This window comes from Leopardus geoffroyi, chromosome X (assembly GCF_018350155.1).
Source record: "Leopardus geoffroyi isolate Oge1 chromosome X, O.geoffroyi_Oge1_pat1.0, whole genome shotgun sequence".
NCBI lineage: Eukaryota > Metazoa > Chordata > Mammalia > Carnivora > Felidae > Leopardus > Leopardus geoffroyi.
In genome coordinates, this window is record NC_059343.1 from 3841919 (window position 1) to 3867788 (window position 25870).

The window sequence follows — 25870 nt, forward strand, 5'->3', positions numbered from 1 at the left end:
AGGATGCCTTTCCACTTTCAACTCTTTACTTTCTTCCAGCAGTGTTTTCTAATTTTCAGAGTATGAGGTGTACTACTTTTTTTTCACCTCTTTTTTTCTTTTTCAAGTTAAGTTGTACTTCTCTCATAGGATTTATTCCTAAGCATTTTATTATTTTCAAAGGAATTATGAATAGAATTGTTTTCTTAATTTCATTTTTGGATTATTCATTGCAAGTATATAGAAATTGGATCCATTTTTCTTACATTAAGCTTGCATCCTTAGAATTTTCTATGTACAAGATCATGACACCTGTGAATAAAAATGGCCTTTTGCCTTTCCTATCTGCATACCTTTTTAAAAAAATTATTGAATTTATCAAAATAAACTGGACTTCCAATTTTTTTCTATCTGCATACCTTCCATTGCATTTCCTTCCCCGGCCAGTCTAGAATGTTCAAAACAATGTTGAACAGAAGTGTTAACAGCAGAAATCCTGGTCATGCTCCTTATCTTAGGAGAAGGCATCCAACCTTTCACCATTAACTAAGATGATAATGCTTGGTGTTTTGCAGATTTCCTGCAGGTGTTTTTTGTTGTTGTTGTTGTTGTTGTTGTTGTTTGTTTGTTTGTTTTGTTTTGATTTTCTGTAATGTTGGAAAAGTACAACTGATTTAATGATCTATGTTCGAATTTTGACCTACATACTTCCTTTCATTCTGAACCATGTATAGCCATGTGCCATATGCTACATAGTAAGTGGTCTTAAACTTGTGCTAATGGTAAAGTGTGAATTCCCAAATACCTCAGGTAGAATTTAATATTTAGCAATCCTAAATTCGATTTTAGTGCTTCCTCCAAAATAAACACACAAAGAAAAACAGACAGAAGATTGATCCCATGATACTCAAATACAAATTTTAAGTAGAATGCAGCAATACGAAAGTATTGGTAATCTTAGAATCGATTGAAAATATATGAAGAAAAGTGTCATTGTAAGTGGTGCTGAGAAGCTCCATTCCGGAACTGGTCAGCTTCAGTTTACAAACAGTAATGTTGTCTCACAACTATAAAGCACTTGTCAGTTTACAAAGACCTTCTTTAATCATTATCTCCTTGGTATCTTCCAATTTTGCGACAGGTCAAATGTGTATTCCTTTTGAGAGTGAGGAAACTGTGTTTCAGAGACATCTTAGGTTATGTGAATGCACACGCTGCCCTAAGGGTGGTGCTTGTACTAAACATTAGGTTTCTCCCTTTGCTTTCCAGAGTTCCTTTCTGCACCTGGCATGATGTGTACAGAATTGTTAGTCGCCACCACCTGTAGTTTCCACAGAAGGCAAAAATGGGAAAAGTTGATTTGGTTTAAAGAAAACCAAAACAAAAAAATGAAGCTCAGGAATTCAAAAGAGAATTCAAATGTCCCATGACATCGGGATGGAAAATAAAAGCTATGTTTAAAATATGAGGGGCTCCTGGGCGGCTCAGTCGGTTAAGCACCGACTTCAGCTCAGGTCATGAGCTCGTGGTTCGTGAGTTTGAGCCCCGGGCCAGGCTCAGCTGAGAGCCTGGAACCTGCTTTGGGATTTGTCTCCCTCTCTCTCTCCGCCCCTCCCCTGACACTGTCTCTCTCTCTCTCAAAAAATAAATAAAAATTAAAAAATAAAATACAAATATGATTATGGGCTGTTGGCACTAATTAATGTTAATTTATTTTTGCCATTCAGATGCTTCACTGAGGTGAGTTCATTGATGTGTGATGCTGATTCAAAACTTTTCTACATACATATTTTAGGTAAAAACGCTCCAATTTTGAGGATGGGGTTCTAGTTTCTCAATGGTTTGAAATCCACAGTCCATAATTAAAGCAATTTAAAAACACTTAAAGAGATAGGACATCTCCAGTGTGGGTTACCTAAATTTCAGGATATTGCCCTGTGTATCCTGTTTCAAGATCCATAGATCCTATGAAAGAATTCTAAAATATTAAAAAGAGAAAGGGTTTTTTTTTTGAGAATTTTCCTTGTAAAGATGGGATTTCATGAGTTCCAGTGAGCTCCAAAGCAAAAATGGTCCACCCAGTCAATAAAAAAGGGTTTGAAAATGAATTATTATTATTATTCATTTATGAGGGAGGGATTTTCAGACTTCAGGCCCATATCCACATTCTCCTGCTATGTCGCCATGTGCCCTGGGCACAATTACAATGTATGCCACACTCTGGGAGTCCTGTCATTGTAAGTTTGTTTGTTTATTTTCAGAGGGAAGAGTATGAGCAGGGGAGGGACAGAGACAGAAGGAGAGACAGAATCCCAAGCAGGTTCCATGTTGTCAGCGCAGAGCCCAACACAAGGCTCGAACTCACAAACTGAGAGCTCGTGACCTGAGCCGAGACCAGGGGTTGGATGCTCAACTGACCGAGCCACCCAGGGGCCTCCTGTTCTGTAATTTTAAGAAGCCTCAGTGACAGCCAATGGGGTCATGCTTCCACTGACAGTGAACTCATAATGTGCAGTGTAAATATGGATTGCCACATATTTGAGCAACTCAGCTCACAGCAATGCCTGTTGTACTTGAGAAAGTACATCGGGACAGGTGATGAGTCACACCTGCACTGCAAGTTGGCTTGGCAGTGTGATGTCTGAGCTGGTCAGGGAAAATAAAAGGCAAAGCTGGCGAATATTCTAGTTTATTCTGCGGGTCTTGCCCGTGGTATGCTTACTTCTTGGCATACTTAAAGGCATGCTAAGCGTTAGGTTAAGGGAAGCTTAGAGGATGTTTTGATCAGAATTCTCCGGAAAAACAGAACCAATAGTGTGTGCGTATGTGTATAGTATAGATATTAACATTAAATCCTGGTGGCACCCATGGGAAATAAGAACATGTAAGCGTGTCTGATGGGTTGTTATGAACATTCTGGAAGGAGATATGGCGATACATAGCAAAGGCTTTAGATAAAGGACTATCCTTTGACAATCAGTTCCATTCCTAGAAACACACTGTAAGCAATCATTGGTGTGTGCAAAAATTTAATTGTGTGTTCTCCCAAGTTCTGTTCATTAACAGTGAAGAGATGGCCGGAAACTAAATGCCCCAAATGGAGAATTGATAAAAATAAAAAGGAGCTGAATTTCAGTGCAGCTATTTCAAGATGGTACTCCAGGGGTGCCAAGGTGGCTCAGTTGGTTAAGCCTGCAACTCTTGGATCTCAAGGTTCATGGGATCCAGCCCAGAGTCGGGCTCTGGGTACACAGCACGGACCCTGCCTGGGATTCTCTCTCTCCTTCTCTGTCACTCCCCAACTCGCTCTCTCTCTCAAAATAAATAAACTTTAAAAAATTTTAAAAAAATTAAGATGGCATTCTAGGATAGGTTATAACAAAACAAGTTAAAATATTCAACAGATATAAATACAGCTACAGATATAGATAGATAGATAGATAGATAGATAGATAGATAGATAGGTAGATAGGTAGATAGATACAGATATATCTCTATAGAAATTACTAAAAGGATATATACTCAATAGGAAATGATGGTATGATTACAGGTAATTTATGCTTCCTTCTTTGCACATTTCTGTATGTATCAAATATTTTAGTAAACAACAACAAAAAAGTAACTTTCCAGTGGAGAATCCCAACAATACCACCCCAGTCAGGCAATCAAACTCAACCCCAACAGTGCTGTGATGTTACTAGAACGCACCCTTGTTAGAATGTGATGAAAATGATCCTTTGTCTCTGTCTTTCTTGTGAAAACCCACAACCCCAGGCTAAACAGGAGAAAAGTATTCCCATGAATCCCAATTGAGCGATATTGTACAAAATGCCTGAGCACTCCACGTTCACACCGTCCAGCTCCTCAAAAACCAACCGAAGTCTGGGGAAACCGTCACAGCCAAGAGAGACCTAAGAAAACATGAGGAGTGAATCGAATGTGGCATCCAGGTGGGGTCCTGGAATGGCAAAGGGATGTCAGGGGATATGAAATAGGGAATAAGGACATTGGAGTGGAGTAGGCCTTTGAGTTAGCGTTGTGTGTATAGAGATGATGTCCGCGAAGGGGAGAATTCACCAAGGCAAGTCTGTTTCCTGGTGTAGACTGCGTCAGTCTCTTCATCCACATCTGCCAGTTCCCCCGTTGAGAAAGATGCATAATGGGTGGTCTCATCTGAGGTTAAGACTTTTCTCGGAGCCTACTCTAGGCATCGTTGATGAGCATCTAGTCTAGACCGTATCAAATCTCACGTGTCTCCTTCACCCATAAACAGCTCCTCTCTCTAAGCCTTCTGGCATTTCTGTGGGGAATGCTTCTCATACCCTGTAATGGTCATTTCTGAGAACATATCCCAGAGGAAGAAACCTGCCCTAACCTTCCTCTGGGCTGGACGGGACTGAGGCTCAGGTGTTTCTCTCACCTGCCCACTGAGTGTAAGTCCCAGCTCCTGGTGATGTCACAGAGCTGGGGTTCAGCTCTTTTGTGACACCAGGGGTTTCCCTGGGATGGGCCAAGATGCTTACCATTATGGCGGGCACCTTCGTTCAGCTACAGTGTTGACTATGAACGGTTAACAGAGAGTTTCTAAAGCAATTTCTAGAAAAGCTTTGCTCCCAAATGGTGCCAATTTCTACCCCAATCAGCCACAGAGGTAAGGGTGTTGTTTTCCCCTTAAACCACATTTTTTAAAAACTGTTAGTATTTTCTGGCCATTTATTTTTTGGTTGGAAGGTCTGACAGCTGCATTTTTTCCCTGACAAGGTTTTTCTGGTTTACCTAACATAGTTGGGTTGTGGGCTCTTGGTGGCCCGTGTTTAGGGCAGCAGGAATCAATGACAGAGCGAAGATGGATCATTGGGAAGGGAGAAGCAATCAGCTATCGGGAAATGGAGATAATATTGGGTATGCTTCAGGGGAACGGACTTCAGTCCTCTGTCTATACCTTCACGGTATCTTGGGACCAGTAACTGTGAGTCTCAGCTTTGCCTCCTTGCAACATGGGGACTGGAGTTCTGAAAAGCCACTTCTGGCTCTGATATTTTACGGCTACAACTCCATATGACAAAATTCACAAAGATGCCAGAGATTCGCTGTGCCAAGGGGCTAGTTCAATACTTACTAGGTCAAAAAGGCTGTGTAATGGCATTATCAGGCGATCTGGATTATCTACTCATTATCTGTACCTTGAGGGCTGATTATGTGACAGATGAGTGGATTTGAAATTGTGTCAGGAGAGGAAGAGAAGTGTGAAACGTGGGGGGATGAGTTAGGCAATCACGTGCTTTGCTCATTCAGCAAAAACAGATCACAAATCTTCTCTGTTAGGAGTCAGGGTGACATTGAAGGAACCGGAGGGAGACAAGAAGAGAAAGGAAGCGAAAGAAGGGAAGCACCAGGTAGGAAGGTGAGGAGGAGATGTTGTGGTCTGTTCGAAGAGCCACATTTGCTGCCCATGGACTTGACAGCAGGAATCATGCAGAGGAGGTAGGGCCCCAAGGTCAACCAGTAGGACAGGTCAGATCAGAAGAGACAGAGGATGCCATCCTAAGGAACTGAATGGATGTTTCGCAGGTAATAGAGAACTTAAGTGTACAAGCCGTGATAATTAGAACTGTGTTAAGGTTTCCGGCTGAGGGGCATCTGGGCGGCTCAGCTGGTCAAGCGTCCGACTCTTGGGTTTTGGCTCAGGTTGAGATCTCACCGTTTGTTGGATCGAGCCCCACGTCAGGCTCTACACTGACGGCTCAGAGCCTGCTTGGGATTCTCCATCTCCCTCTCTCTCCCTGCCCCTATCCCACTCTCTTTCTCTCAAAAATACATAAATAAATAAAACGTTAAAAAATTATTAAAAAAATAAAAGGTTTCTGGCTGATACATAGAAGATAAAGAGGAGGTGAGGCTGAAGGGAAACTAAATATTAAAACTGTATCAATTGACCAAAAGTCAACAATGTGAGAAGTTTGTCTTCAGCTTCTAGCATGCTGGGCATGTTGGGCTCAAGGAAAATAGCATAGCTTTAAACTGACGAATTACTAAAAATACATGAAGATAGGCAACTTAGCATTCATTTAAGAACTTTTTCCGCCCCCAGAGAGAGTGAACCAGCAGGAGAGGGGCAGAGGGAGAGACAGGATTCTAGGCAGGCTTAGTGGAGCCTGATGTGGGGTGTGATCCCATGACTGTGGGAGAATGACCTGGGCCCAAGTCAAGGGTCAGACGCCTAACCCACTGCGCCACCCAGGCACCTCTCATGTAAGAACTTTAAAGGCAGACCGGAACAAATGGAAACAAAGTAATGTAAATAATACTGGGAATGAATGGATTAGAGAAAAGAGTATTTTTATAAAATCATGCTCGATATGATTTTCTAAGGAACAAACAACAAAATATAATGTCAAGTATATAACTATGAAAGGCATTTAAAAAACTTAGAGATATCTAAAAGGAGTGAAAAATTATATATAGTCAAATACAGAGAAAGTAATACTTATGAAAGATATATACTTATATATAGGATAGGAAGAAAATCCTATCCACTGTTTCATATCCAAGTGTTATATATATAAAACATTTGATATGTAACATATTATATATACAACTTGGCACGTATAATATAAGTTATAACATATACAATTTGAAAATGAGAATGAATGGGAGTATTATTTTTGCAAAAACATAATTTATCAAAACTGGCTAGAGAAGAGGTAAAAATCTTAGACCAATCACTCCAGCAGACATTGAGAAAGTTGCCAAACGATTATGCCATAAATGTAATGAGTTGTTTTAAATTCTGATGAAACACAGGATTCCTGTGTATTTATAATTTTCTAAGAAGAGAGAAAGAAATTGGGACAATAAAAGAAACCCTATGTCATTACCTAGTAAGGTTCCTTTCAGGAATGCAAGGCAGGTCAACATGATGAAATCCAAATGTATAACTCATTGTATTAGGGGAACACAGGAGAAAGAGTAAGCATTTCTTTTCATAAATTAGATAATTTAGATACATTATTAGATAATTAGATAAATTAGATTGGATAAAAATCAATATCAATATCTAAGAATAAGTGTTACTAAAATAGCAAGAGAAAGAAATTTCCTTGCATGATTTAAAAAAGAAAAAAGTTATTTCAGGGGCGCCTGGGTGCTCAGGTGGTTAAGTGTCCAACTTTGGCTCAAGTCATGATCTCATGGTTTGTGGGTCTGAGCCCCGCGTCGGGCTCTGTGCCCACAGCTTGGAGCCTGGAGCCTGTTTCGGATTCTGTGTCTCCCTCTCTCTCTGCTCCTCCCCTGCTCGTGCCTTGTCTTTCTTTAAAAATAAATAAACATTTAAAAAAAATCTTTTTTAAGTTACTTTAAAAGTATAGCTATGCTGAAGGTAAAACACTCGATATCTCCCCTCAACCTCCACCAAGGACATGACAAGATTCCTCACTGAAGTTTTGCTGACCGTTTGCCTGCAGAAAGATCATATTTGATAGGAGGAGGCAAAATTGTTGATATGTGAAGATGCTCTGAGATTTGCCCCTAAGAGTCAATTTAAAATAAATAAAGTTCAAAATTATAAAAGTTCATTATGAAGCCCAGGGATAAAACAGTAACTGTGTTAAAAAATTGTGACTGTTGACTGCATTAAAACAGAAAGTCAATATGGTTTTTATGTCCAAACCCTAACCAGTTACGAAACATAATTTTACCATGTTGCTAGCAAAGTAGCTACAAAATGAAAATAGAGGGGCGCCTGGGTGGCTCAGCCGGTTAAGCATGTGACTCTTGATCTCAGCTCAGGTCTTGATCTCGGGGTCGTGGGTTCAAGCCTCACATTGGTCTCCATGCTAGGCATGAAGTCTACTTAAAAATAAATAAATAAAAATAACCAAATAAAAACGTCATAATAGAGAGGAGCAAAATTAATGAGAAAGTCTCTGGATCTATATGAAGAATGATGGATTTCTTTACTCATACAACCTCAAAGTCCAGGGGCAGGGCTCCTTTTTTTTTTAATGTTTATTTTTGAGAGACAGAGAGCACGCGAGAGTGGTGGTGGGGGGTGGGGGCGGGAGAGAGGGGGACAGAGGTTCCAAAGTGGGCTTTGTGCTGATAGCATTGAGCCCAATGCAGGGCTCAAACTCACAAACCATGAGATCATGACCTGAGCCAAAGTCTGTCACTTAACCGACTGACCCACCCAGGCACCCTGGATTTATTATTTTTTCAATTAATACATTAAACTATTTTTCAAGTTTATTTATTTTGAGAGAGAGCATGCAAGCAGGGGAGGGGCAGAGGGACAGAGAGAGAGAGAGAGAGAGAATCCCAAACAGACCCCACACTGCCAGCGAGGAGCCTGATGTGGGGCTCGATTGCACAAACCCTGAGATCACAACCTGAGCCGAAATCAAGAGTTACACGCTTAACCAACTGAGCCACTCAGGTGCCCCGAAGGATGGATTTGTTAAACTTACTCGCAGGACATTAAAACATGACATGATTTAATAGAAAGCACTGACTAAATATGGAGACCTAGCTCATGCTGGTCTGGAAAGACTTAACTCATAAAGATAAATTCTGGTTGACACAATTTAATGCAAATTCATTCAAAATATCAAAGGTTTAACTTGAAGAAATACTTGAAAGTTCTTTTGAAGGAACACATTTTGTAGATTTTTTCAAGTAAGTTTTGAAACATACAAGAGACTTTTTTTCAGATATTGAGATGTTTTATAAGGTGAAAATAATATGTCGAAAACTCCAGGAAGAGGGCATACTCACTCCATATAGACGCTTGTACATGCATATAGCAGGATATTCTGAACCCACACGAAGAGCGATAGAGATATAAGCGGACAAGAAGGAAACTCAGAACGTATTAAGTGAAGAAAACAGTTAAAACACAGTTTGTACAGTGTTGGCCAATTATGATTAAAAACACATATATACCCAAGAGCGTATTTACAAAGGGGTAACCGAACGTCTGGAAGGTTATATGTGAAAATGTTAACAATGGTTACATCTGAGAAATGTCAAATAAGCTAAATTTTAATTGCTGACTGTGGCTTCTCAGCAGCATGCAAACTAGAGAGAAGACAGAGTAAAAAGCGGGAAGCAGCCTCTAATTTTGCCAATTTGTTCTTTATTAATGGATTGATGGAACACCATTGACGGGGTGGAAAGGCAGGGAGAGCATGAAGTGATGAGACTCTCAAACAAATCCACCGACTATTTTCAAAAGCCTGGGCCCCAGCCCACTAGACGAGGTTGGGAAACGCATAAGCTTCAATAAAAGGGATTATTCGATTGTGCCCATACCTTGACATTAGCCCAGGGAGACCCATCGCAGCATCGTGACCTCCAGATACGTAAAGGAATAAATTCGTGTTGTTTCAAGCCAAGTAGTTTCATGGTGATTGGATACGGGAGCCAAAGAAAACTAGCAGAGTTTCCTTCTCTGATGGACTATTTCTGTCCCTCTGGGGGAAAAGTCCCATTTCTGTAAAAGAGCAAAACTCTAGTAGATCAGTCTTGATAAGGACTGGCCATTTCCATAGCTCCAGATAAATAGCATCAAGCTTGTCCCGACCAGTGATGCTCTGATGGCCAATTTCTTGGATACAAGCCCAGATTAGGATTCTCTGGGGCCAACAGGTACAGAAACGTACTGTCCTTGATGGGCCCTTGAAGCACACCAGATCTCTTTATTAAAAATGAAATATTTTAATACCGAAAGTGGTATGTTAGAAGAGGCAACATACATTCACTTTAACATGTAAGCGAACCTTATGCATTTTCTTTCTTTCTTTCTTTCTTTCTTTTTTCAACGTTTATTTATTTTTGGGACAGAGAGAGACAAAGCATGAACGGGGGAGGGGCAGAGAGAGGGAGACACAGAATCGGAAACAGGCTCCAGGCTCTGAGCCATCAGCCCATAGCCTGACACGGGGCTCGAACTCATGGACCGCGAGATCGTGACCTGGCTGAAGTCGGACGCTTAACCGACTGCACCACCCAGGCGCCCCCATTTTTTTTCTTAATAGTTACAAAACCTCTGAAAATTTCTCTACGTGCTGTTTCTTTCGCAGATAGTCTTGGCTATAGATTTATGTGTTTCTCAAGCAAGGGAAGGCTTCTCTTTATACTAAAGTCACCTTCCCCGCTTCGTCCTGTAATGCACATATGTATGTGTTGCTAATTCGTATTGTCCAAGAGCAAGAAGAAGAAAATTGACACTTTCCAACTGGTAATTAATTCCTGCACATACACAAAAAAAGGTTAGGAAATTGGAAATGATGAGCTGGACAGACTATGGTACACAACAGCAGTTCTCAAATTGTGGTCTCCAGACATCTCCATTGAGATGTCCTGGAAACTGGTCAAAAAAAGTGAAGTGTCCGGTCCCATCCCAGACTTGCTGAGCAGAAACCATAGTAGAAGCAACCACCTTGGCTATTAAGCAGGTAGCTGTAATTGTCTGAAAGACACAGCTCAAACACATCATCCACGGTTTGGGTGGCATCGTGGCAGGAAAGAGAAAATTAGTAGCAAGTCTACAACTTTCTTCTTAATTTTTTTAATGTTTATTTGTTTTTGAGAGAGAGAGGCAGAGAGAGAAAGGGACAGAGAGGATCTGAAGCGGGCTCTGTGCTGACAGCAGACAGCTCGACACGAGTCTTGAACCCACAATCCATGAGATCATGACCTGAGCCAAAGTAGGACTCTCAACCAACTGAGCCACCCAGGCACCCCCAGGTCTAAAATTTTCAAGTCTTACACTCACCCACGTCCCAGAAATGGATGCCGTCCTGGAGTCTCTTCTTTCTTTGTCCTTAAAAAAACAAAAAACAAAAAAACAAAAAATACGCTATTTACACATCATTGATTATTTGCTCCGATTGTTAATGAAAAATAAAGGAGAATCAATTAATAACATCCTCAATTCAATGATCATTTCACAGATTTGAAGAGTGTCCTCACTTTTTTTTTTAGAAATATCATTTTTATCTATCTCATGTCTACTAGCCAGCTGCTTACAAAGTATAAGAGAGAATATGGGGCTCACAGACACATTATTATATTTTCAAAGGAAAAATGGTGAGCACCCATGTATACAAAGCAATTTTGGGAATTCATGAGGGTTTCATTTTAAATGTAAATCAACAGATTATGGAAGCAGTCTGGACTTGGTGCGTTTTTATTCTTAATCGGTTATCTTGTTTCTGAATGTCAGTATTGTTTTTGAATTTGTTTTGTCTCCTGTCTTTTGTAAACACGTTACTTCTCTTCCCCTTTGCTTTTCCATGGCCGATCTGTTGGGTGCTTTTTATGCTTTAGCTGTTAATTTGTTTCATGTCAAAATAACCTTACCACATAATTCAGGACCCCACGTGGTTTGGGCTTTGAATTAATAGGATTATTACTAAATTTCCATTTCACTTTAGGGTGTCAGGATGGAAGCAAAGAGTGTTTCAAAATCAAACATGTTTTGTGACCATTCCTTTTAAAACCTCGTCTTGAGTATTCTGCATGTGATAGGTAGATAAATTGGCTCCTTAATTGAAGAATACAGGCACATATTTTACCATCAATTACAAATAAAGCCTTGCAATGCACATTTAGGCCAGTATTTGGAAGAAGTAAAAAAAATATCCAGGCTATTCATCATGAATCCTTTATAGCAAAGTCAGTGAGAAAAATTAAAAAAACATTCATAAAGGCAGTGACACCTCCCATTAGTAGACAAATATGTCCTGAAGATCCTAAGGTCTTTATACTCTACTCACCATGCCCTTCACTTAAGAAGAAATGCATTTGAGGCATGTATGGGTCTTGTTGGTTTTTAAGGCCTTGTTATGGGACCAGTTCTTAGGCCAGTAACGTTCTCATTGCCTGGGAGCTTGTAGAAGATGCAGAATTTCAGGATCAAACCCATGCCTAGGGGGGACTCTGCACCTGAACAAGTTTCCGGGGTGACTCATATATCCATTACAATATGACAACTAGCACTCAAGGAAAACCATTTCCTAAAACACTGAAGATCTGGGAATCCCATTTTTAAATGTTATTTATTTATTTTGAGAGAGAGAGAGAGGGAGAGAGAATCCCAAGCAGGCTCCACACTGTCAGCACAGAATGTGACGCGGGCCTCAAACCCACAAACCACAAGACCATGACCTGAGCGGAAATCAAGAGCCTTCCACTCAGGTGTACCTGGGGGTCCCGTTATTAAATACCCTACTCGCGATGCTGCTAGTGAAGAAAATGTCCTGCATGTTAAACCCTCATCTGTCTTCGGTGTGAAGATGTGTGGGTAGTGAGTCAGGGATGGGGGAGGAACTTTGGTCACGATGCTGCCACAGGAAAGCAAGGCTTTTGCCCTTCGGAATCCCAGCCAGGTGGCTCTCCCTGTTGGACATGTGGACTCTAGTAAGAGGAATATGGTGCCCTCTTCTACCCTCGGCTCCTTCCTGATCAAAAGACGGGGCACCCCAATTTATTTTTAATCTCTTTTAAGAAATGCAGAAAGAGAGAAATCTCTAAAGGCATTCATCCTAATTTCTGTCTCTTAAAAAATCCATAATTCATTATTGCATTAGTTTTATAAATGTCTACTTTTAAAGGAGTAGGAAGAAAATCCTATTCTTCAATGTTTCATATCTAAAGAATATGATCTGCAAGAAAAAAAAAATCATTCCTCGGATACTTAAAAGCAGCTCTCCTTATGTTAATTATTGAAGTAAAGCATGCCTTCCTATAGAGCCACCGGTGATCATTTCTCTCCACAAATTGTGGAAGAAAAAAACATCCACTCTGGTAAACGCCTTAATTTGATGTCTTCAGTTCCCAAAAGGATCAAATTCCAATGCATTGCAAGGAAGGTATTTATTCTCAGTGTCGTGGCATCACATTTATTTATGCATTTGCTGTGCCTCCTACGTGTTTCTCATTCCTGCAAATCAATCAAGGCTTCCCATCATGGAAGCCTTTTCTCTAGAGGCTGTGTTTATATTTGTTACAGGGATTTGACTTGGCACCGTTGTGGGGTGGTCTGAGCAGCCTTTCTCAAGCTGTCGTCATTGTGCCTGTTGCTGCAGCTGAAAGTCCACAGAGCAGGTGGTCACGAAGGGACAGCTGATGTTAACGGGAAGAGATCGGGGCAGGCTGGAACTCACAAGCATGAGTGAAGTTGGACAGAAACTTGTGTCCATTATTGTTGCCTCTAACCTTTGGTGAAAGCATCCTGCGGCATCCATGGCCGTTGATCGTGCACCTGCACGTGCACCCTGAGCCTGTGTGCTGCAAAAGCCAATAAAGGAGCGGGGAAAGGAAAGTACACACAACTGCTTCACACCAAGGTGAGTCAGTAAATCAGAGGCAACCTGCAAAATGGCGGCTGCTTCTCTCTTACCCTCCTAATCCCTCAAGGATCTCCTTGGTGGAGATTCACATATCGGAAGGGGATTTCTGGCATCTGTGATTCAGCAAAGCCAAGGGGACACATTCCCAAGGCATATATCCACCTTCTCCTCTCCCCGACGTAGCTCATGTAGCATGTAGTGACCAAGAGCTTGAGACTGGTGAATCTGAACTTAATTAAACCCAGACTTCCTGGCTGCAAGTCAAGTGACTTTCCACAAAGCAAACCACATGAAATGTCCAAATACGTGTCCTGTTCTGTGACCCTGCTTTCCTAACTCAGGTGTCCAGTTTTGATCGTCTGATATAATGCACTAAAACTAATGTCTCCTCTGAATCCATCAGCATTCTGAAGCAGGGCGATGTTATTGTGCATCCACTGAATGAGATTGACAAAGAAGCAAAGGGGGTGGCAGGATAAAGCTTCATATGCAAAGGGGTTCAAGACAAAAAGTGGTCGGCTAATCATACTGCTATCCCCAGCGGTTCCCACGTTTGGATTGTACCATCGCAGTTGTGGAAACTGGCCACCACTGTGTCCTACCTTCCTTGGAAAAACACCCGGTTTCAAAGAGACCATCTTCGGAACGGTGCTCCCCTGAATCTAATCAACCTTGAGTTTCTGCACACTAACCTACTTCTTCCATCCCATCACTTAATGTTTGCCTTTTAAGCTCATGTTTATCCATTTCCTCTAAACAAAAAAAAAAAAAAAAGAAAGAAAGAAAGAAAAGAAAAGAAAGCTCTTTCTTTTGTTAGTAGCTGGAGGCTGATAATTACTCTATGTATTTAGTAGCAAGTATCATTAGAATTCTGAATTAAAAATAAGATTAATGATTTAATTTCAATCTTGTCAGGATGACCCATTTAAAAAAATACTGATGTGATATAGTGCTATAAAAGATTTAAGCATAATTTATTGATAAAACCATTACAACTGCAATGAGAGAGCTATTTGTCTACATAATGGTTCCTGAAATCACAGATAGTACTTTCCCATTATTTCACTGCAACATTTATAATTCCTTTTTGGAGTTACCATTTTCTTTCTTCCTTCCTTCCTTCCTTCCTTCCTTCCTTCCTTCCTTCCTTCCTTCCTTTTCTTTCTCTCTCCCTTTCTTTTTCTCTTCCTTCCTTCCTTCCTTCCTTCTTCCTTCCTTCCTTTTCTTTCTCTCTCTCTCCCTTTATCTTTTCCTTCCTTCCTTCCTTCCTTTTTAACAACCACATATGGTGCTTCTGTTCTAAGCCTCTTACAAATCCCAGCTCAATTCATCCTCACCACAATCCCATAAGGTAGCACTGTTGTTCTCCTTACATTATGCCTAAGGAAATGGAGGTGTGGAAAGTTTTGGTAACTTCTCCAGCGGAACACAGCAGGTAAATTTTGCAGCTATGATACAAACATAGATTCTGGTTCCAAAACCTACCTTCTAACCACTGATCTGCATTGCTTTTCTATTATAGAAAATCCAGGGACAACTTGTTTCACTTGGGTTGGAGACAGTAGCAGATGCACCTTTGCATTTGGGAAGGCAGCCAGGTAACAAAATTATTGGCATAAAAACTGCTCAATATTTCTCATGGCCAGATAAAATATTATAGATTTTCTCATAACAAGGAATTATGTAACCCTGGATGTCAAAAGTTCACTTAAGACCTTCTGCTTCTGGTGAAGCAGCAGTAACAGGGAATCATCTTCTTGACAAAACAAAACAAAATGTAAAACAATGGTTTTCAAGACATTAGGTATCAGTCCATTGATGACAGTTATTCCAGAAAGATGGATAATGAATGATGGGAACACTATCACTGAACAGCTACTGTATTAAGAGAGATTCTAGGCAGTGGTTTCAAGAACGGGAACCCAAGCAGGACCAGGCAGGCTCCTGGTTTGAGGTGATGGATCCCAGAGGATACAGAGCAAGGCAGTTAGGAATTTCAGGACAGATTTTGCAGAAAAGAACGCTACATAGAGAACCCCAAAGAATGGGAGAGTACCCTAGTGGAATAATTAGCAAATTACTAATCAATGCATACACATAACCTGTACAGTCATAATACTACGTAAGGGTGGGATATAACCATCCAAAGAATGAGAACACTGCTCAGGGCTCACAGAGGACTATAAGCAGTGCCTGATTCCACCCTCCAGAAGGAAAGAAATCTCATAGCATAGAAAGCATTGCATCAAGTCTTCAGGAAGATTCCAGCTCAATAAGGAAGAAATCACTCTTCACATCCTGAGCACTGCTCAGGTTTTGCTACCAAACCTTATTAGCCAGACTAGAAGAGATAAATCTCCTTCCAAATAGCTTAACTAAATCCCAAAAGAAAGCCAATGAGTTTTTATAGGAATAAAAATACCCAAACCCAAAGTGGTAAGATGCACAACATTCTACATTGAAATATTAACATACTTGAAGTATAGCAACAGAAACTATCAAAAAATAAAACATGGAAAGAGAACAAATAAAAATGAAAAAAGCATAAGTGAACTACAATATAACATCAAGTATCCTAATATGTGGGTGATTAGAATGGTCAAAGGAGAAGAAAGAGGCCACAAAAATTTTTGAATTTAGAGTTGTCAGAAATTCCCAAAACTTAAAAAAAAACAAAAACAAAAACCTCTAAGCCTAGAGATCCAAGAATCTCAACAAACTCTAAGTGTAAGAAATATAAGAAAAAATTTGCCAAGGCACAGCATAATCAAATTGCTCAAAACCAGTGATAAAGATAACATCTGAATAAGCATCTAGATTAAAAATACATTTTATATAGATGGGTAAAGATAAGAATAACTTTAGATTTCTTCTCAGTAACAATTTAAAAAAGATGGTGAAGGGCACCTGGGGGCTCAGTAGGTTAAGCGTCAGATTGGCTCAGGTCATGATCTCATGATCTGTGAGTTTGAGCCCCATGTCAGGCTCAGTGCTGACGTCTTGGAGCCTGGAGCCTGCTTCGGATTCTGTGTCTCCCTCTCTCTCTGACCCTTGCCCACAAGCTCTCTGTCTCTCTCTCTCAAAAATAAATAAACATTTAAAAAATTAAAAAAAAAAGAAAGATTGTGAAGAAACACATTTAAGATTAAAAAAAAAAGTCACCTAGATTTCTATACCCAGCAAAAATATCTTTAAAGTAGATATAGGTGAAGAAAACACATTTTCAGACATATGAAACCCTGAAGAACTCATGACCAGCACACCTGTACCACAATAAATGTCCAAAGAATTCTTTTAGCCAGAACAAAAACAGTCTTAGGTGGGTATTTGGATTAACACAAGAGTGAATAGCAGAAACTCCTTGATAAACCTATCGGATTATATAAATATTTGTAAAATATAATTGATGGTACAGGGTGACTAGGTGGCTCAGTTGGTTAAATGTCCAACTCTTGGTTTCAGCTTAGGTCACGATCTCACGGTTGGTGAGTTTGAGCCCCACGTCAGCTTCTGTGCTGACAGCTCAGAGCCTGGAGCCTGCTTCAGATTCTGTCTTTGTTTCTCTCTCTCTCTCTCTCTGCTCCTCCCTCGCTCACGTTCGGACTCTTTCTCTCTGGCAAAAATAAATTAACATTAAAAAAAATATAATTGATGGCGTAAACAAAAATGACAGGATGTTTTGTGGAATAACAATAGTATATGTTGGGGGTGGGGGAGTAGAAATATACTACCACATAAAACTGGAGAAAGAGAACAAAAACCAAAAACTGATGAATATTTCTCACTAACAGTCGAATATTCAAATGCATGTTAGGAAAGTGTTCAAAAGTGCATAAAAAGGGTAATAGATCATGGCCAAGGGAGATTCCAAATATATAAGGTTGTATTTTTAAAAATTTTTTTAATGTTTATTTATTTTTGAGAGAGAGGAGAGAGAGGGAGAGAGAGAGCGTGTACGAGCACAAGTGGGGGAGGGGCAGAGAGAGAGGGAAACATAGAATCTGAAGCAGGCTCTAGGCCCTGAGCTGTCAGCACAGAGCCTGAAGTGGGGCTCAAACTCACCAACCACGAGATCATGACCTGAGCTGAAGCCACTCAATATACCAGGTTGTCTTAACATACAAACTCAATGTCCTATTGACTAATTACAAAAGAAAAAAACCTTGATCATCTCAATATTTGCAGAAAACAATTTGTTGGGGTTCAGTGTGTATTCCTGGTTTTAAAAAACACACTGAAAAATTTAAAAAAATTATCCATCTGATAAAAGGCATCTACATAAACTCTACAACTAATAGCATTCTTAGTAATGGATTTTTCCACCTAAAATCAGAACAAAACAAATGTGTCTGCTTGCACAACTTCTTTTCACCATTGTACTACAGATTCTGACCAGCACGATGAGGGTGGGTTGGGGGAGGCAGTGGGAATCAAAACTCCAGATTGGAAAAGGAAAATTAAACTTGTATTTAAATATGGAATGACCATCCATGTAGAAAATCCAATGGAATATAACCAAACAACTACCAGAACCATCAAATGTATTTAGCAGGATTGCAAGATCAAAGATCAATATACCAAAATAAATTGCATTTCTATATACCAGCAACGAACATTAAAAAACTGAAATTGAGAAAGCAACATCAATAGCAAGAACATTAAGTGTATGAAATACTTTGGAGGTAACTCTGACGTAGGATGCGTGAGACCAGTACACTGAAAACTACAAACCCGTGTTGAGTGGATTTGAAGATTGAAATAAGTGGAGAGGTATACTTTGTTCATGGGTTGGAGAACTATGTAGGTTTCAGCATGTCAGTTCTCCCCAAATAAATCTACAGATTCAACCCCATTCGATATTTTAGCAGGGTTTTTTGTCAAAATTGATAAACTTATTCTAAAATTCATATGTACAATAGCCAAAGGGGGAAAAATGTTTGAAAAGGAAACACAAATTTGGAGATTTCATACTACCTGTATTCAAGATATATTCATGCTATAGTAATCAAGACAGCATAATATCAGTATGAAAACTAACAGACCAGGTGAACAGAATATGGGACTAGAGAAACAGATGCACACATTGATGGTAAACTTCATGTCTACACACACACACAGTCATGACATCTGAGGGCCATCAGGAGCAGGTATTTGGGACACATACCCTCAGATCATCTTCCAACTTCTGTGCAGACTCAGTGACCGATATTGTTTCTAGATAAGCCTTCATTCCTTCTCATCAGAGATTATCATGTAGCTGTTTCTAGCTGATGACCAATCCAATTTCCCATGTTGGATGTTGACCACCCCACATCTTTTTTTTTTTTTTAATTTTTTTTAATGTTTATTTTTGAGAGACAGAGAGAGACAGCATGAGTGGGGGAAGGGCAGAGAGAGGGAAACATAGAACATGAAGCAGGCTCCAGGATCTGAGCTGTCAGCACAGAGCCCGACGCGGGGCTCAAAGTCATGAGCTGTGAGATCACGACCTGAGCTGAAGTCGGACGCTTAACCAACTGAGCCACCCGGGCACCCCTTCACCACCCCAGATCTTAGTTTACAGGTGAGAAAACCATACATTTGCAAGTGGGGAGAAATTCGAGGCTGACTCAGAAGAAGCACATTGCTCAAGTCAGATCCAGAATTTTCTGTATGGCAGGCCAGAGGAGAGAATAAATGGTGTGGAGTAGGTCCAGAATATGGTCCAGCTGAAAATAAAAGGCTAAATTGTCTATAGTTACACTGGTACCATAGAATACTTGTGTTTGATCTACCTTTAAACCTGTTCACTTATGATATTTATGATCTAATAGCATCTTTAACCAGAGTTAGGAATATTTAATCATGTTTTATCTGAAAATATACATAATTGGAAATGTGTTTTTTAAAATATCCTTATTGACTTACTATACTGTCTAAACGATTTTCCAGTTCTATAAGACATAAGCTTAAGAAGATTAACTTGTTTTTATAAATGTATTTTTCTTGATTAGATTACATGTCACAACTACATTTTAAAATGATGTGTCGAGATCAAATATACTTAGTATCATTTAAAAAAACAAAGATCTATTTATAAAATGAAGAGATGTCAATTCCATATGTACTGACAATTTATTAATGATTTATATCCACTTGTGATATTTTCAGAATAAAATCCAGTTTCAATCTGAGAAGGCTAGGAAATAGGAAAAAGTATGGCTTTTTAGAGTCTGGTGTTTTTGAACCATAAAATATAAAGAAAATATTTTGGGGAGCTTTGATCATGACATTCCATGAGTCAGGATTTTACTATCTGTATGCATTGCCAATCACTGTCGACAGAAAATTTATTAGAAAGCTTTTATGAGACATTGGTTGGAATTTTCAAAATGATTTACCAATAATTCATTATCAATTATAGCTATGGTAATAAACTGATTGGAGCTTTTAAGAGACCATGCTTTATAGTGAGGAACATACTCTAAATATATCTCTTACACATTTAAAAATTCTTTTGAAGTATCTGGAGTAGACATATGGGCTACTTTAAGACAATGTTTGGCTAAAAATGCACGTCTTTATTCCAGTTCAGATCAGATTATTACTTGATAAAATAATACGTATAAATTGGTAACAGGAGATAATGTGAGACAGCTTGTCCCTCCTCCCGAGATTAACTTAACATTAAATTACCTTTGTTTGAGAGTGAAATACAGTATCAGCATTTGTTTATAAAAGACCATACTAAAGCATTTTCATCTAAACCCTAATGTTCATTATGTTCAATTACAGAGGAGATAATTTAACAGCTTGTGTCACTAGTAATGGAAAATCAAGATAGCCGTGTTCATTTTTGCAATGCAAATATAGGACATGTGTGTTTGTAGTGTTCTCGTCGGTGGACAAAAACATGCATTCCAGATATGGTCACTGGATTGAAGACTGTTTAGATAGGTTGACATTTCTGAAAGATTGGAAAAAAGCACCCAAGGTCAATAGCAGTAATGGATTGAAGAGACCTCACCAATATTCGGATTGTTTTCATCACAAAAGCATATTTTATACGGAGAAGGAAGATGTATAAGAGGAGTGTAGTCACATCGCATATTAAAATAGACAGGAAATGTGTACAAAACATACAGGAAAGTCTTTCTAATGAAGACGATGATGAACTGGCATGAGAAAGGGAAAAAAATGAAATAGAGAATAGAAAGAAGAGAAATAGACCCAAGGACACATAGAAACCTAGCGTAGGATAAAGTTCAATCTTCAATCATTTGGGGATAATGGATGTTTTAATAATGGACACTGTGACAGATGTAGGCAGCCATTTAAGAGATGATAAAATTAGATCCACTCCTCACGCCGTACTCAGAAACGAATCCACAATGGACCAGAGAAAAGGTAAAAGAACCAGAACTACAAAGTGGTCAGGACCACTACAAACCAGAAAAATTCTTGTATGGCCTGGGTGTAGGGAAATGGCTTTCTAATCATCGCATCTAGACGTAATAAAGTCCACATTTAATAAAAGAACGGATGCATACGTTTGGCTACATTTATTTTTTAAATTATTTTTAAGGACTAGTTTTCCCTCACGTATTTTTTTAAGTGTTTATATTTTAAAGAGAGCATGAAGGTGGTGGTGGGGGGTGGGGGGAGGAGCAGAGAGAGAGGGAGACACAGAATCCGAAGCAGGCTCCAGGCTCTAGCTGTTAGCACAGAGCCTGAAGCGGGGCTCGAGCTCACGGACCGCAAGATCATGCCCTGAGCCCAAGTCAGCCACTTAACCGGCTGAGCCACCCAGGCGCCCCAAGACTTGGTTCCTTTAAAAGATAAATACAGTTGAAAACCTTTCAGCCAGACTTTCAAAAAAGAGAGGATTCACATAAATAAAATCAGAAATAGAGGAGTTTAAATAACAACAGGTCGTGAGTTTGAGCCCTACATCAGGCTGTCTACTATCATTACAGAGCCTGCTCAGATCCTCTGTCTCCCTCCCTCTCTCTGCCCCCTGCCCACTCTCTCTCTCAGAAATAAACATTAAAAAAGAAATATTTCTTCAATTAATAAGTATTTTACACCTAATAAACTTGATGTAGAACTTAAATTTACATTTCAATGGATTTGAAATATGCATACCGTGAAATAAACTTGACTTCCACAGTAAGTTACCATTTAATTTCTTTTTTTTTTTCAACGTTTATTTATTTTTTGGGGGGACAGAGAGAGACAGAGCATGAACGGGGGAGGGGCAGAGAGAGAGGGAGACACAGAATTGGAAACAGGCTCCAGGCTCTGAGCCATCAGCCCAGAGCCTGATGCGGGGCTCGAACTCACGGACCGCGAGATCGTGACCTGGCTGAAGTCGGACGCTCAACCGACTGCGCCACCCAGGCGCCCCACCATTTAATTTCTTAAACCAAGTGTTTGTCCAGGAGCCTCCATCTACATGTTATCATACCCTTAGGATTCAAAGCCATGTGTCCCCTGTGTGCCCTCCAGTTAACCTCCCCGTGTGGGTAACCACCTTCGGAATGCTGTCACGTTGCGACAAGTGGATGCACTCGGCTCTGAAGTCCCTCGGGGGACTGAGATTCCAGCAACGGTTGGATTGCTGTGAGTGCACGCTACACTTTAGGGAGCAATCGTGAGCGCGTAAGTATCCCTTACAGGAACCGGGCTACTCCAGAACACGACCATGCTCTCTCCCGGATGACCACTGTCACCTAGCGTGAATGTTCGTGTTCTTAACCAGTAATCGTCCCAGGCTGTGCATCTCAGGCATATGGTGCCTTGGTCTGCTTTGTTTTCCCTTTCACGACCATCACTCGGTCAGATGCGATGTGGAGACACCATGGTTGCACGTGACCCACATAGCCAGTAAACCTCTAACTGCTTGGCGGACCTGGAGGTTCATGGTCCAAGCACAGGACTGTCGGGGGCTGAAACCAAGCGTTTCTAAAAAGAGGGAGAGGAAAGGAGAGGAAAAGGAGAGGACCACCCAGGCTGGAATTAGTCACATGGAAAAGTTCCAGAATGGGCAGACATCACCTGCATCCATTTGGAGAAGCACAGCGAAGGCAATAGGGTAATGTAATTGTCTCTTGTCTTCAACTCTCTTATAGAACATTATTTTGCAAATACTTGCAATCTCCTCTTCCCGACTCCTGCCGCGGCGGCTCATTCCCTCCTGTGATAAGTATTTGGGGAAGGAGAGAGATTGCCTGTTGTCTAGTTTTACACTTTCTAGCCAAAACCACAGGAGACGCTTTGAGTTTTACATATTCGGGTTTCCGCCCCAAATGCTGGACACAATTTGTGTTTGGAGAAGCACCACGTTTCAAAAAAAAAAAAAACAAAAACAAAAACAAAAAAAGGAAAGAGATTAAAAGGTCAACCGAAGAACCTGCAAACACCGGGAATTCTGGCTGCCTGCAGGGGTGTCCTCGCTGTTAGACGTCGTTTCGAGGAGACCAGAAAACTGGGGCTCGGTGGCCGTGTTTTACAGAGGCTGCTGCGGGTCAATCATCATGTTTGGGTTTGTAGAAATATTGTCTCAGTGTTTTAGGAGACTAGGATGAGGTGAACTGTAGCACTACTGTTGTTTTTCTGCTCGGACTCGGAACTTTCAGCAGCTGGTTTAACTTTACTCGTTTCTCGTTTTCAAACCTCTGTCAGGTTTCGTGAGTCGCTGAGACTCATGCTGACTTTAAAATTTATGTGATGTGTATGTAAAATCTTTGTAATTGATACAATGTGCATGTGAGATGTATTTTTTAATAATTGATATTTGAACATTTACAAGTACGCGGTGTGGTTTTAATCTGTATTATACGGTGAGGAAGGTTAGGGAGGTACGAGAACATACTTTCAAATACCAAATTCTTTCACAGCAAAGTAAAAGTTTTCTTTCTTTCAAGGGTCAGTGATAAAATCTCACCTTTTAATGAACCTGGTAGATTGAAACATGTGGATCAATAAAATTCATTTTTGATTCAAAATTGAAATACAAGAATCAGTGAATTCGACTGGCATGAAAGGATTAGTATGCTATACTGTGGCTCAGCGAGAAATGGCAAGAAATATATTAAGAAATCAAATCAGAAAGATTTATTATCACCCACTGCTTGGGCAAAGTGTGGAAGACAGAAACTTGCTAACAAAGAATAAGCAGATTGGAAACGACTTCCAAGAAAACGCAACAGCTTTAACCATGGAATAAAGTAGACAGCATAATACGAGAAGTGCAGAATTAGTATTTTTCAAGTGAAACATTCTCGTAATATTTGGGTTCCAATATTTTGACAACTGCCAGTTGCCTATACAACTAGTAAGTAAGTGTTGTCATAATACGGTGCTGGGACGTTATATTTACTTTTCCGCAAACGAGAAATCCATTTTGGGATTTTCTGAACACACAGCCCAACGTTCACCAACCCTGTAGTTCGCCACATGTGATGTGAAAGAACCAATTCACAGAGATGCTACGGAGAGTATTGATCTCGAAGACAGAAATTGTAACCAACACAGCTCTTTGCCTTAAAGTCTGCGGCTCATCAAATGACTAACGTACAAATCAATGCTTCCGCCTTATCACGTCTATTTCATAAGCTTCCCATACCAATTCTCCCTGCCCTCATCCACCTTCCCCCTTCCACCTGGAATCTGGTCTATTTGAATTCCAAAGTGTATTCCTAGTACCTGCACCCAGGGTGTTCTATAATAAAATCAATAACCCTCGAATGCACGTGCACCCATAATAAATATCAGACCCAGCACAGCCAAACTGTAGCACCTTGATAGATAACAAGCCCCAGCTTAGTATTCAAGAAGGAAAGGTAACTTCTATCATTGAATCTCTTTCTTTATATAGAACTAGTCGACTACAAAATATGATCAAATAGATGAATCCCTGACCCATTTCTTACACGCTCTTTTATACAGATGCTTGCCTTGCAGCAGGAGGCCAAATTCAGAGGCATCTCCGCGTGGTTGTATCTGCTGATGCCCTCAAGAGACTATTCAGGGTTTTTACGAAAATAAATATGGCAGATACACACGTTGGAGAAATGGCCAACATTTACTTTAAGCTGCAACTGTGCTTATTTTGTGAGAGGTGGTTTATGGGAATGATCCTTGTAACTTCTCAGTGTCTCTAGGAATTATTCCTGGCTGACACAAGTCTCTGAGACAGACTTTGGAGAACTTAGTCTTCCATGACGCCTTTCTGCCTGCCTACATCCACCACCTCGACAAAATAACCTGTACACGGCACATAAGATATTCTCTCAGTGTACGTGAATTCAAGCTCATTATATTTTAAGATGATTTAAATAATTTCTAAGGCCTTTTGGGTTACTTGGTTGTGGCTGGCTACGTTAGAGAAATGGGGGTGGACAAAGAGTTCGGGCTGGGGTGGGGGGTGGAGTTGCTACGTGAACCAGGGACCTGAAATAATATCCAGTCTAGTGTTCCTGAGAGGCAGAAGAAGGGATTTTTCTCCCGAGGAGTCCATTTGTCCAGTGGAGACTGCGGATGGGGAAATAACGTAATGAAGTGATTCTGTTTGCTCACAACAGGAACGGGGGGGTGGGGGGGGGGCGGGTAACTGGAACCCCACGCAAGTGGAAGCAGATGTCATGAGGATGACAGGCTAGTTGGTGTAAGTGCCACGTGACCCTTCTTGTCCTACTTCTGTGTTTTTTACAGGACAAAAAAAAAAAAAAATCCCATTTTCCAGGTAAGCCAACCCATTTTCTAACAGCACACCCTCCCCCTTCGTTATTTCTCCAATGTTCCCATCTCTGTCCAACTCCCTCTTTATCCCCTGCCCCATCAGTGTCCTCTGGAGTCCAGTTTTATAAAGACACGTTAAATGTCACGTGTTGGATGAAACCTTAATTAACCTGCTCCAGGGACCGCTAGATGTGTCTTTTTTAAAAAATTAAACAGATAGTGGATGCTTAAGAAATGTTAGCTCTTGTTACTGTGATTATTAGATGAATTGTGTCAGTTCTTATTTATGAAGGGAGACGTGTTTACTGTGGCTCAGAGGTTTAAGAAAGTCAAGGCTACATGGGGTCCATTCTCTTGGTCTCTCTTTCCTGGATGGTGACAAGATAAGAGTGGTAGCCCCAGCCACAGTGTGTCCCTTCCAGGCAAGAAGAAGGAAAGAGAAGAGAATAAAAGGGACAAGCCGGCTAATTCCATTTTGTGTCAGATCATCCTTGGTGGAAGCCAAAGCAATGATTTCCACTTAAATTCCATGCCCAGATGCGTGTTATATGACATGACCCAGCTGTAAGGGACAATGGACCGTGGAGTCCTCTCCTGATGGGACACACTGCCACTGAGAACAAAGCATGAGGACCCCTTGGCCATGAAAGAAAGGACAATGAACATTGGGCAGGAAACGTTCGAGACCCCCCGGTCTCCCGTTCCTATGTAGCCATGTTGTATCCCATCCAGCCTAGCCATCCATCGTATTGAGGGGAAGTAAAAGCCCAGTCGAGCTTTATCTCCATCGGCGATGAAAAGCATGTTTTCTACAGCAA

At 40.4% G+C, this 25870-nt stretch overlaps 1 long non-coding RNA gene across 1 annotated transcript in view; it reads right to left on the minus strand.

Annotated features, from left to right (window-relative positions):
* LOC123594066 overlaps window positions 1–25870 on the minus strand; it is a 491068-nt gene that overhangs the window by 24599 nt on the left and 440599 nt on the right. Inside the window, exon 5 of the long non-coding RNA XR_006710656.1 lies at window positions 10754–10801. This is a non-coding gene — a long non-coding RNA (uncharacterized LOC123594066). The remainder of the gene's footprint in view (window positions 1–10753; window positions 10802–25870) is intronic.